Source organism: Montipora capricornis, chromosome 3 (genome assembly GCF_036669925.1).
Source record: "Montipora capricornis isolate CH-2021 chromosome 3, ASM3666992v2, whole genome shotgun sequence".
NCBI classification, from domain to species: domain Eukaryota; kingdom Metazoa; phylum Cnidaria; class Anthozoa; order Scleractinia; family Acroporidae; genus Montipora; species Montipora capricornis.
Window position 1 is genome coordinate 67,489,801 of NC_090885.1, and position 10,879 is coordinate 67,500,679.

The following is a 10,879-nucleotide window of genomic DNA, read 5'->3' on the forward strand; positions in this document are numbered from 1 at the left end:
TCCTTGACTGAATTGTGCTCATTCATGCAGGTATAGTTTGAGAGATCTCTTCTCCCTGCACAAGTTAGTTTACAAAGCTGTTCCTGACCGGTAAAAGTGATGACGTTACAAGATAGGACCGTGGATAAAGCTGAACGTATTTTGCCAGATAGTAATCAAAGGGTTTGAGAAAAAAAAAAAAAAAATTGCAAAAACTCTGTTTGGGGTCCCCCGTGCTACTTTCGATCCAAAGAGGGAGAGATTAATCGGTCCCTCAGCCATGCGTGACTAACCCCTTGACTACGGCAGCTTCTTCATTAGTGTAATAAAAACTAAGGATAGTCTATTGTTCTGAATTTTGTTCCTTGTTCTTGTTCATGTGGTAAGCAGAGTTAGTACAGAACGCATGCGCATTCGTAAAATACGCATTAACCCTTTGGCTACTAGAGATTTGGCCGAAAAACACGTTTTGAAGCTATAGTTGAGGGGTTTTTCGGTCACTGTCGTGCTGTTTAAGGGCTAAACCTCCCTACAAACCCGTTTCCAGGTTTTAGACTCCGCGGCCTTTTAAGCCAGGTGCAAAATAAGCGCTTGCAAAGTTTGGCATGCGCAGAAAGCAAAATTTCGACATAGTTTTGGGTTTAAAGGTAGCACAACACTTTCGACTTTCACTTTTCGCTTTCTCTCCTTCCCTCTCTTTTCGCTTTCCTTGCTTCATTTTTTTTTTCAACTTGCTGGGCATTTGGTAGGCTTTATTTTGGTAGGAAGAGTTTCTGAGAAACCTTTCATCATCTTAGAATTAGGTGCTCAGAAAGGTAGGTGCGTAATGGAGCAAGCTTTTCATGGAGATTTCAGGTCAGTCTTACATGGTTTCTTTTGGCCGTTTCAGCAGTATCCTTGACTGAATTGTGCTCATTCATGCAGGTATAGTTTGAGAGATCTCTTCTCCCTGCACAAGTTAGTTTACAAAGCTGTTCCTGACCGGTAAAAGTGATGACGTTACAAGATAGGACCGTGGATAAAGCTGAACGTATTTTGCCAGATAGTAATCAAAGGGTTTGAGAAAAAAAAAAAAAAAATTGCAAAAACTCTGTTTGGGGTCCCCCGTGCTACTTTCGATCCAAAGAGGGAGAGATTAATCGGTCCCTGAGCCATGCGTGATTAACCCCTTGACTACGGCAGCTTCTTCATTAGTGTAATAAAAACTAAGGATAGTCTATTGTTCTGAATTTTGTTCCTTGTTCTTGTTCATGTGGTAAGCAGAGTTAGTACAGAACGCATGCGCATTCGTAAAATACGCATTAACCCTTTGGCTACTAGAGATTTGGCCGAAAAACACGTTTTGAAGCTATAGTTGAGGGGTTTTTTCGGTCACTGTCGTGCTGTTTAAGGGCTAAACCTCCCTACAAACCCGTTTCCAGGTTGTCGCCCTCGCGGCCTTTAAACCAAGGTGCAAAATAAGCGCTTGTAACTTTCGGAATGCGCAGAACGCAATATTTCGACATAGTCTTGGGGTTTAACCGTCGCACAACACTTTCGACTTTCACTTTTCGCTTTCTCTCCTTCCCCCTCTTTTTGCTTTCCTTGTTTCATTTTTTTTTCAACTTACTGGGCATTTGGTAGGCTTTATTTTGTTGGGAAGAGTTTCTGAGAAACCTGTCATCATCTTAGAATTAGGTGCTCAGAAAGGTAGGTGGGTAATGGAGCAAGCTTAGCATGGAGATCGGCAGGTCAGTGTTAGATGGTTTGTTTGGCCGGTTCTGCAGCCTCCTTGACTGACTTGTGCTCATTCATGCAGGTATAGTTTGAGAGATCTCTTCTCCCTGCACAAGTTAGTTTACAAAGCTGTTCCTGACCGGTAAAAGTGATGACGTTACAAGATAGGACCGTGGATAAAGCTGAACGTATTTTGCCAGATAGTAATCAAAGGGTTTGAGAAAAAAAAAAAAAAAATTGCAAAAACTCTGTTTGGGGTCCCCCGTGCTACTTTCGATCCAAAGAGGGAGAGATTAATCGGTCCCTGAGCCATGCGTGATTAACCCCTTGACTACGGCAGCTTCTTCATTAGTGTAATAAAAACTAAGGATAGTCTATTGTTCTGAATTTTGTTCCTTGTTCTTGTTCATGTGGTAAGCAGAGTTAGTACAGAACGCATGCGCATTCGTAAAATACGCATTAACCCTTTGGCTACTAGAGATTTGGCCGAAAAACACGTTTTGAAGCTATAGTTGAGGGGTTTTTCGGTCACTGTCGTGCTGTTTAAGGGCTAAACCTCCCTACAAACCCGTTTCCAGGTTGTAGACTCCGCGGCCTTTTCAGCCAGGTGCAAAATAAGCGCTTGCAAATTTCGGCATGCGCAGAAAGCAAAATTTCGACATAGTTTTGGGGTTTAAAAGTAGCACAACACTTTCGACTTTCACTTTTCGCTTTCTCTCCTTCCCTCTCTTTTCGCTTTCCTTGCTTCATTTTTTTTTTCAACTTGCTGGGCATTTGGTAGGCTTTATTTTGGTAGGAAGAGTTTCTGAGAAACCTTTCATCATCTTAGAATTAGGTGCTCAGAAAGGTAGGTGGGTAATGGAGCAAGCTTTTCATGGAGATTTCAGGTCAGTCTTACATGGTTTTTTTGGCCGTTTCTTCAGTTTCCTTGACTGAATTGTGCTCATTCATGCAGGTATAGTTTGAGAGATCTCTTCTCCCTGCACAAGTTAGTTTACAAAGCTGTTCCTGACCGTTAAAAGTGATGACGTTACAAGATAGGACCGTGGATAAAGCTGAACGTATTTTGCCAGATAGTAATCAAAGGGTTTGAGAAAAAAAAAAAAAAATTGCAAAAACTCTGTTTGGGGTCCCCCGTGCTACTTTCGATCCAAAGAGGGAGAGATTAATCGGTCCCTCAGCCATGCGTGACTAACCCCTTGACTACGGCAGCTTCTTCATTAGTGTAATAAAAACTAAGGATAGTCTATTGTTCTGAATTTTGTTCCTTGTTCTTGTTCATGTGGTAAGCAGAGTTAGTACAGAACGCATGCGCATTCGTAAAATACGCATTAACCCTTTGGCTACTAGAGATTTGGCCGAAAAACACGTTTTGAAGCTATAGTTGAGGGGTTTTTCGGTCACTGTCGTGCTGTTTAAGGGCTAAACCTCCCTACAAACCCGTTTCCAGGTTGTAGACTCCGCGGCCTTTTTAGCCAGGTGCAAAATGAGCGCTTGCAAATTTCGGCATGCGCAGAAAGCAAAATTTCGACATAGTTTTGGGGTTTAAAAGTAGCACAACACTTTCGACTTTCACTTTTCGCTTTCTCTCCTTCCCCCTCTTTTTGCTTTCCTTGCTTCATTTTTTTTTTCAACTTACTGGGCATTTGGTAGGCTTTATTTTGTTGGGAAGAGTTTCTAAGAAACCTGTCATCATCTTAGAATTAGGTGCTCAGAAAGGTAGGTGGGTAATGGAGCAAGCTTTTCATGGAGATTTCAGGTCAGTCTTACATGGTTTTTTTGGCCGTTTCTTCAGTTTCCTTGACTGAATTGTGCTCATTCATGCAGGTATAGTTTGAGAGATCTCTTCTCCCTGCACAAGTTAGTTTACAAAGCTGTTCCTGACCGGTAAAAGTGATGACGTTACCAGATAGGACCGTGGATAAAGCTGAACGTATTTTGCCAGATAGTAATCAAAGGGTTTGAGAAAAAAAAAAAAATTGCAAAAACTCTGTTTGGGGTCCCCCGTGCTACTTTCGATCCAAAGAGGGAGAGATTAATCGGTCCCTGAGCCATGCGTGATTAACCCCTTGACTACGGCAGCTTCTTCATTAGTGTAATAAAAACTAAGGATAGTCTATTGTTCTGAATTTTGTTCCTTGTTCTTGTTCATGTGGTAAGCAGAGTTAGTACAGAACGCATGCGCATTCGTAAAATACGCATTAACCCTTTGGCTACTAGAGATTTGGCCAAAAAACACGTTTTGAAGCTATAGTTGAGGGGTTTTTCGGTCACTGTCGTGCTGTTTAAGGGCTAAACCTCCCTACAAACCCGTTTCCAGGTTGTAGACTCCGCGGCCTTTTAAGCCAGGTGCAAAATAAGCGCTTGCAAATTTCGGCATGCGCAGAAAGCAAAATTTCGACATAGTTTTGGGGTTTAAAAGTAGCACAACACTTTCGACTTTCACTTTTCGCTTTCTCTCCTTCCCTCTCTTTTCGCTTTCCTTGCTTCCTTTTTTTTTTCAACTTACTGGGCATTTGGTAGGCTTTATTTATTTGGTAGGAAGAGTTTCTGAGAAACCTTTCATCATCTTAGAATTAGGTGCTCAGAAAGGTAGGTGGGTAATGGAGCAAGCTTTTCATGGAGATTTCAGGTCAGTCTTACATGGTTTTTTTGGCCGTTTCTTCAGTTTCCTTGACTGAATTGTGCTCATTCATGCAGGTATAGTTTGAGAGATCTCTTCTCCCTGCACAAGTTAGTTTACAAAGCTGTTCCTGACCGGTAAAAGTGATGACGTTACAAGATAGGACCGTGGATAAAGCTGAACGTATTTTGCCAGATAGTAATCAAAGGGTTTGAGAAAAAAAAAAAAAAAATTGCAAAAACTCTGTTTGGGGTCCCCCGTGCTACTTTCGATCCAAAGAGGGAGAGATTAATCGGTCCCTGAGCCATGCGTGATTAACCCCTTGACTACGGCAGCTTCTTCATTAGTGTAATAAAAACTAAGGATAGTCTATTGTTCTGAATTTTGTTCCTTGTTCTTGTTCATGTGGTAAGCAGAGTTAGTACAGAACGCATGCGCATTCGTAAAATACGCATTAACCCTTTGGCTACTAGAGATTTGGCCAAAAAACACGTTTTGAAGCTATAGTTGAGGGTTTTTCGGTCAATGTGGTGCGGTTTAAGAGCTAAACCTCCCTACAAACCCGTTTCCAGGTTGTAGACTCCGCGGCCTTTTAAGCCAGGTGCAAAATAAGCGCTTGCAAATTTCGGCATGCGCAGAAAGCAAAATTTCGACATAGTTTTGGGTTTAAAAGTAGCACAACACTTTCGACTTTCACTTTTCGTTTTTTCTCCTTCCCTCTCTTTTCGCTTTCCTTGCTTCATTTTTTTTTTCAACTTGCTGGGCATTTGGTAGGCTTTATTTTGGTAGGAAGAGTTTCTGAGAAACCTTTCATCATCTTAGAATTAGGTGCTCAGAAAGGTAGGTCGGTAATGGAGCAAGCTTTTCATGGAGATTTCAGGTCAGTCTTACATGGTTTCTTGGCCGTTTCTTCAGTTTCCTTGACTGAATTGTGCTCATTCATGCAGGTATAGTTTGAGAGATCTCTTCTCCCTGCACAAGTTAGTTTACAAAGCTGTTCCTGACCGGTAAAAGTGATGACGTTACAAGATAGGACCGTGGATAAAGCTGAACGTATTTTGCCAGATAGTAATCAAAGGGTTTGAGAAAAAAAAAAAAAAAATTGCAAAAACTCTGTTTGGGGTCCCCCGTGCTACTTTCGATCCAAAGAGGGAGAGATTAATCGGTCCCTGAGCCATGCGTGATTAACCCCTTGACTACGGCAGCTTCTTCATTAGTGTAATAAAAACTAAGGATAGTCTATTGTTCTGAATTTTGTTCCTTGTTCTTGTTCATGTGGTAAGCAGAGTTAGTACAGAACGCATGCGCATTCGTAAAATACGCATTAACCCTTTGGCTACTAGAGATTTGGCCGAAAAACACGTTTTGAAGCTATAGTTGAGGGGTTTTTCGGTCACTGTCGTGCTGTTTAAGGGCTAAACCTCCCTACAAACCCGTTTCCAGGTTGTAGACTCCGCGGCCTTTTCAGCCAGGTGCAAAATAAGCGCTTGCAAATTTCGGCATGCGCAGAAAGCAAAATTTCGACATAGTTTTGGGGTTTAAAAGTAGCACAACACTTTCGACTTTCAATTTTCGCTTTCTCTCCTTCACTCTCTTTTCGCTTTCCTTGCATCATTTTTTTTTTCAACTTGCTGGGCATTTGGTAGGCTTTTTTTTGGTAGGAAGAGTTTCTGAGAAACCTTTCATCATCTTAGAATTAGGTGCTCAGAAAGGTAGGTGGGTAATGGAGCAAGCTTTTCATGGAGATTTCAGGTCAGTGTTACATGGTTTTTTTGGCCGTTTCTTCAGTTTCCTTGACTGAATTGTGCTCATTCATGCAGGTATAGTTTGAGAGATCTCTTCTCCCTGCACAAGTTAGTTTACAAAGCTGTTCCTGACCGGTAAAAGTGATGACGTTACAAGATAGGACCGTGGATAAAGCTGAACGTATTTTGCCAGATAGTAATCAAAGGGTTTGAGAAAAAAAAAAAAAAAATTGCAAAAACTCTGTTTGGGGTCCCCCGTGCTACTTTCGATCCAAAGAGGGAGAGATTAATCGGTCCCTGAGCCATGCGTGATTAACCCCTTGACTACGGCAGCTTCTTCATTAGTGTAATAAAAACTAAGGATAGTCTATTGTTCTGAATTTTGTTCCTTGTTCTTGTTCATGTGGTAAGCAGAGTTAGTACAGAACGCATGCGCATTCGTAAAATACGCATTAACCCTTTGGCTACTAGAGATTTGGCCGAAAAACACGTTTTGAAGCTATAGTTGAGGGGTTTTTCGGTCACTGTCGTGCTGTTTAAGGGCTAAACCTCCCTACAAACCCGTTTCCAGGTTGTAGACTCCGCGGCCTTTTCAGCCAGGTGCAAAATAAGCGCTTGCAAATTTCGGCATGCGCAGAAAGCAAAATTTCGACATAGTTTTGGGGGTTAAAAGTAGCACAACACTTTCGACTTTCACTTTTCGCTTTCTCTCCTTCCCTCTCTTTTCGCTTTCCTTGCTTCATTTTGTTTTTCAACTTGCTGGGCATTTGGTAGGCTTTATATTGGTGGGAAGAGTTTCTGAGAAACCTGTCATCATCTTAGAATTAGGTGCTCAGGAAGATAGGTGGGTAATGGAGCAAGCTTTTCATGGAGATTTCAGGTCAGTCTTACATGGTTTTTTTGGCCGTTTCTTCAGTTTCCTTGACTGAATTGTGCTCATTCATGCAGGTATAGTTTGAGAGATCTCTTCTCCCTGCACAAGTTAGTTTACAAAGCTGTTCCTGACCGGTAAAAGTGATGACGTTACAAGATAGGACCGTGGATAAAGCTGAACGTATTTTGCCAGATAGTAATCAAAGGGTTTGAGAAAAAAAAAAAAAAAATTGCAAAAACTCTGTTTGGGGTCCCCCGTGCTACTTTCGATCCAAAGAGGGAGAGATTAATCGGTCCCTGAGCCATGCGTGATTAACCCTTGACTACGGCAGCTTCTTCATTAGTGTAATAAAAACTAAGGATAGTCTATTGTTCTGAATTTTGTTCCTTGTTCTTGTTCATGTGGTAAGCAGAGTTAGTACAGAACGCATGCGCATTCGTAAAATACGCATTAACCCTTTGGCTACTAGAGATTTGGCCAAAAAACACGTTTTGAAGCTATAGTTGAGGGGTTTTTCGGTCACTGTCGTGCTGTTTAAGGGCTAAACCTCCCTACAAACCCGTTTCCAGGTTGTAGACTCCGCGGCCTTTTTAGCCAGGTGCAAAATGAGCGCTTGCAAATTTCGGCATGCGCAGAAAGCAAAATTTCGACATAGTTTTGGGGTTTAAAAGTAGCACAACACTTTCGACTTTCACTTTTCGCTTTCTCTCCTTCCCTCTCTTTTCGCTTTCCTTGCTTCATTTTTTTTTTCAACTTGCTGGGCATTTGGTAGGCTTTATTTTGGTAGGAAGAGTTTCTAAGAAACCTGTCATCATCTTAGAATTAGGTGCTCAGAAAGGTAGGTGGGTAATGGAGCAAGCTTTTCATGGAGATTTCAGGTCAGTCTTACATGGTTTTTTTGGCCGTTTCTTCAGTTTCCTTGACTGAATTGTGCTCATTCATGCAGGTATAGTTTGAGAGATCTCTTCTCCCTGCACAAGTTAGTTTACAAAGCTGTTCCTGACCGGTAAAAGTGATGACGTTACAAGATAGGACCGTGGATAAAGCTGAACGTATTTTGCCAGATAGTAATCAAAGGGTTTGAGAAAAAAAAAAAAAAATTGCAAAAACTCTGTTTGGGGTCCCCCGTGCTACTTTCGATCCAAAGAGGGAGAGATTAATCGCTCCCTGAGCAATGCGTGATTAACCCCTTGACTACGGCAGCTTCTTCATTAGTGTAATAAAAACTAAGGATAGTCTATTGTTCTGAATTTTGTTCCTTGTTCTTGTTCATGTGGTAAGCAGAGTTAGTACAGAACGCATGCGCATTCGTAAAATACGCATTAACCCTTTGGCTACTAGAGATTTGGCCCAAAAACACGTTTTGAAGCTATAGTTGAGGGGTTTTTCGGTCACTGTCGTGCTGTTTAAGGGCTAAACCTCCCTACAAACCCGTTTCCAGGTTGTAGACTCCGCGGCCTTTCAGCCAGGTGCAAAATAAGCGCTTGCAAATTTCGGCATGCGCAGAAAGCAAAATTTCGACATAGTTTTGGGGTTTAAAAGTAGCACAACACTTTCGACTTTCACTTTTCGCTTTCTCTCCTTCCCTCTCTTTTTGCTTTCCTTGCTTCATTTTTTTTTTCAACTTGCTGGGCATTTGGTAGGCTTTATTTTGTTGGGAAGAGTTTCTAAGAAACCTTTCATCATCTTAGAATTAGGTGCTCAGAAAGGTAGGTGGGTAATGGAGCAAGCTTTTCATGGAGATTTCAGGTCAGTCTTACATGGTTTTTTTGGCCGTTTCTTCAGTTTCCTTGACTGAATTGTGCTCATTCATGCAGGTATAGTTTGAGAGATCTCTTCTCCCTGCACAAGTTAGTTTACAAAGCTGTGCCTGACCGGTGAAAGTGATGACGTTACAAGATAGGACCGTGGATAAAGCTGAACGTATTTTGCCAGATAGTAATCAAAGGGTTTGAGAAAAAAAAAAAAAAAATTGCAAAAACTCTGTTTGGGGTCCCCCGTGCTACTTTCGATCCAAAGAGGGAGAGATTAATCGGTCCCTCAGCCATGCGTGACTAACCCCTTGACTACGGCAGCTTCTTCATTAGTGTAATAAAAACTAAGGATAGTCTATTGTTCTGAATTTTGTTCCTTGTTCTTGTTCATGTGGTAAGCAGAGTTAGTACAGAACGCATGCGCATTCGTAAAATACGCATTAACCCTTTGGCTACTAGAGATTTGGCCGAAAAACACGTTTTGAAGCTATAGTTGAGGGGTTTTTCGGTCACTGTCGTGCTGTTTAAGGGCTAAACCTCCCTACAAACCCGTTTCCAGGTTGTAGACTCCGCGGCCTTTTTAGCCAGGTGCAAAATGAGCGCTTGCAAATTTCGGCATGCGCAGAAAGCAAAATTTCGACATAGTTTTGGGGTTTAAAAGTAGCACAACACTTTCGACTTTCACTTTTCGCTTTCTCTCCTTCCCTCACTATACGCTTTCCTTGCTTCATTTTTTTATTCAAAATGTTGGACATTTATTAGGCTTTAATTTAGTAGGAAGAGTTTCTGAGAAACCTTTCATAGTGATAGAATTAGGTGCACAGAAAGGTAGGTGGGTAATGGAGCAAGCTTTTCATGGAGATTTCAGGTCAGTCTTACATGGTTTTTTTGGCCGTTTCTTCAGTTTCCTTGACTGAATTGTGCTCATTCATGCAGGTATAGTTTGAGAGATCTCTTCTCCCTGCACAAGTTAGTTTACAAAGCTGTTCCTGACCGGTAAAAGTGATGACGTTACAAGATAGGACCGTGGATAAAGCTGAACGTATTTTGCCAGATAGTAATCAAAGGGTTTGAGAAAAAAAAAAAAAAAATTGCAAAAACTCTGTTTGGGGTCCCCCGTGCTACTTTCGATCCAAAGAGGGAGAGATTAATCGGTCCCTGAGCCATGCGTGATTAACCCCTTGACTACGGCAGCTTCTTCATTAGTGTAATAAAAACTAAGGATAGTCTATTGTTCTGAATTTTGTTCCTTGTTCTTGTTCATGTGGTAAGCAGAGTTAGTACAGAACGCATGCGCATTCGTAAAATACGCATTAACCCTTTGGCTACTAGAGATTTGGCCGAAAAACACGTTTTGAAGCTATAGTTGAGGGGTTTTTCGGTCACTGTCGTGCTGTTTAAGGGCTAAACCTCCCTACAAACCCGTTTCCAGGTTGTAGACTCCGCGGCCTTTTCAGCCAGGTGCAAAATAAGCGCTTGCAAATTTCGGCATGCGCAGAAAGCAAAATTTCGACATAGTTTTGGGGTTTAAAAGTAGCACAACACTTTCGACTTTCACTTTTCGCTTTCTCTCCTTCCCTCTCTTTTCGCTTTCCTTGCTTCATTTTTTTTTTCTACTTGCTGGGCATTTGGTAGGCTTTATTTTGGTAGGAAGAGTTTCTGAGATACCTTTCATCATCTTAGTTTTAGGTGCTCAGAAAGGTAGGTGGGTAATGGAGCAAGCTTTTCATGGAGATTTCAGGTCAGTCTTACATGGTTTTTTTGGCCGTTTCTTCAGTTTCCTTGACTGAATTGTGCTCATTCATGCAGGTATAGTTTGAGAGATCTCTTCTCCCTGCACAAGTTAGTTTACAAAGCTGTTCCTGACCGGTAAAAGTGATGACGTTACAAGATAGGACCGTGGATAAAGCTGAACGTATTTTGCCCGATAGTAATCAAAGGGTTTTGAAAAAAAAAAAAAAAATTGCAAAAACTCTGTTTGGGGTCCCCCGTGCTACTTTCGATCCAAAGAGGGAGAGATTAATCGGTCCCTCAGCCATGCGTGACTAACCCCTTGACTACGGCAGCTTCTTCATTAGTGTAATAAAAACTAAGGATAGTCTATTGTTCTGAATTTTGTTCCTTGTTCTTGTTCATGTGGTAAGCAGAGTTAGTACAGAACGCATGCGCATTCGTAAAATACGCATTA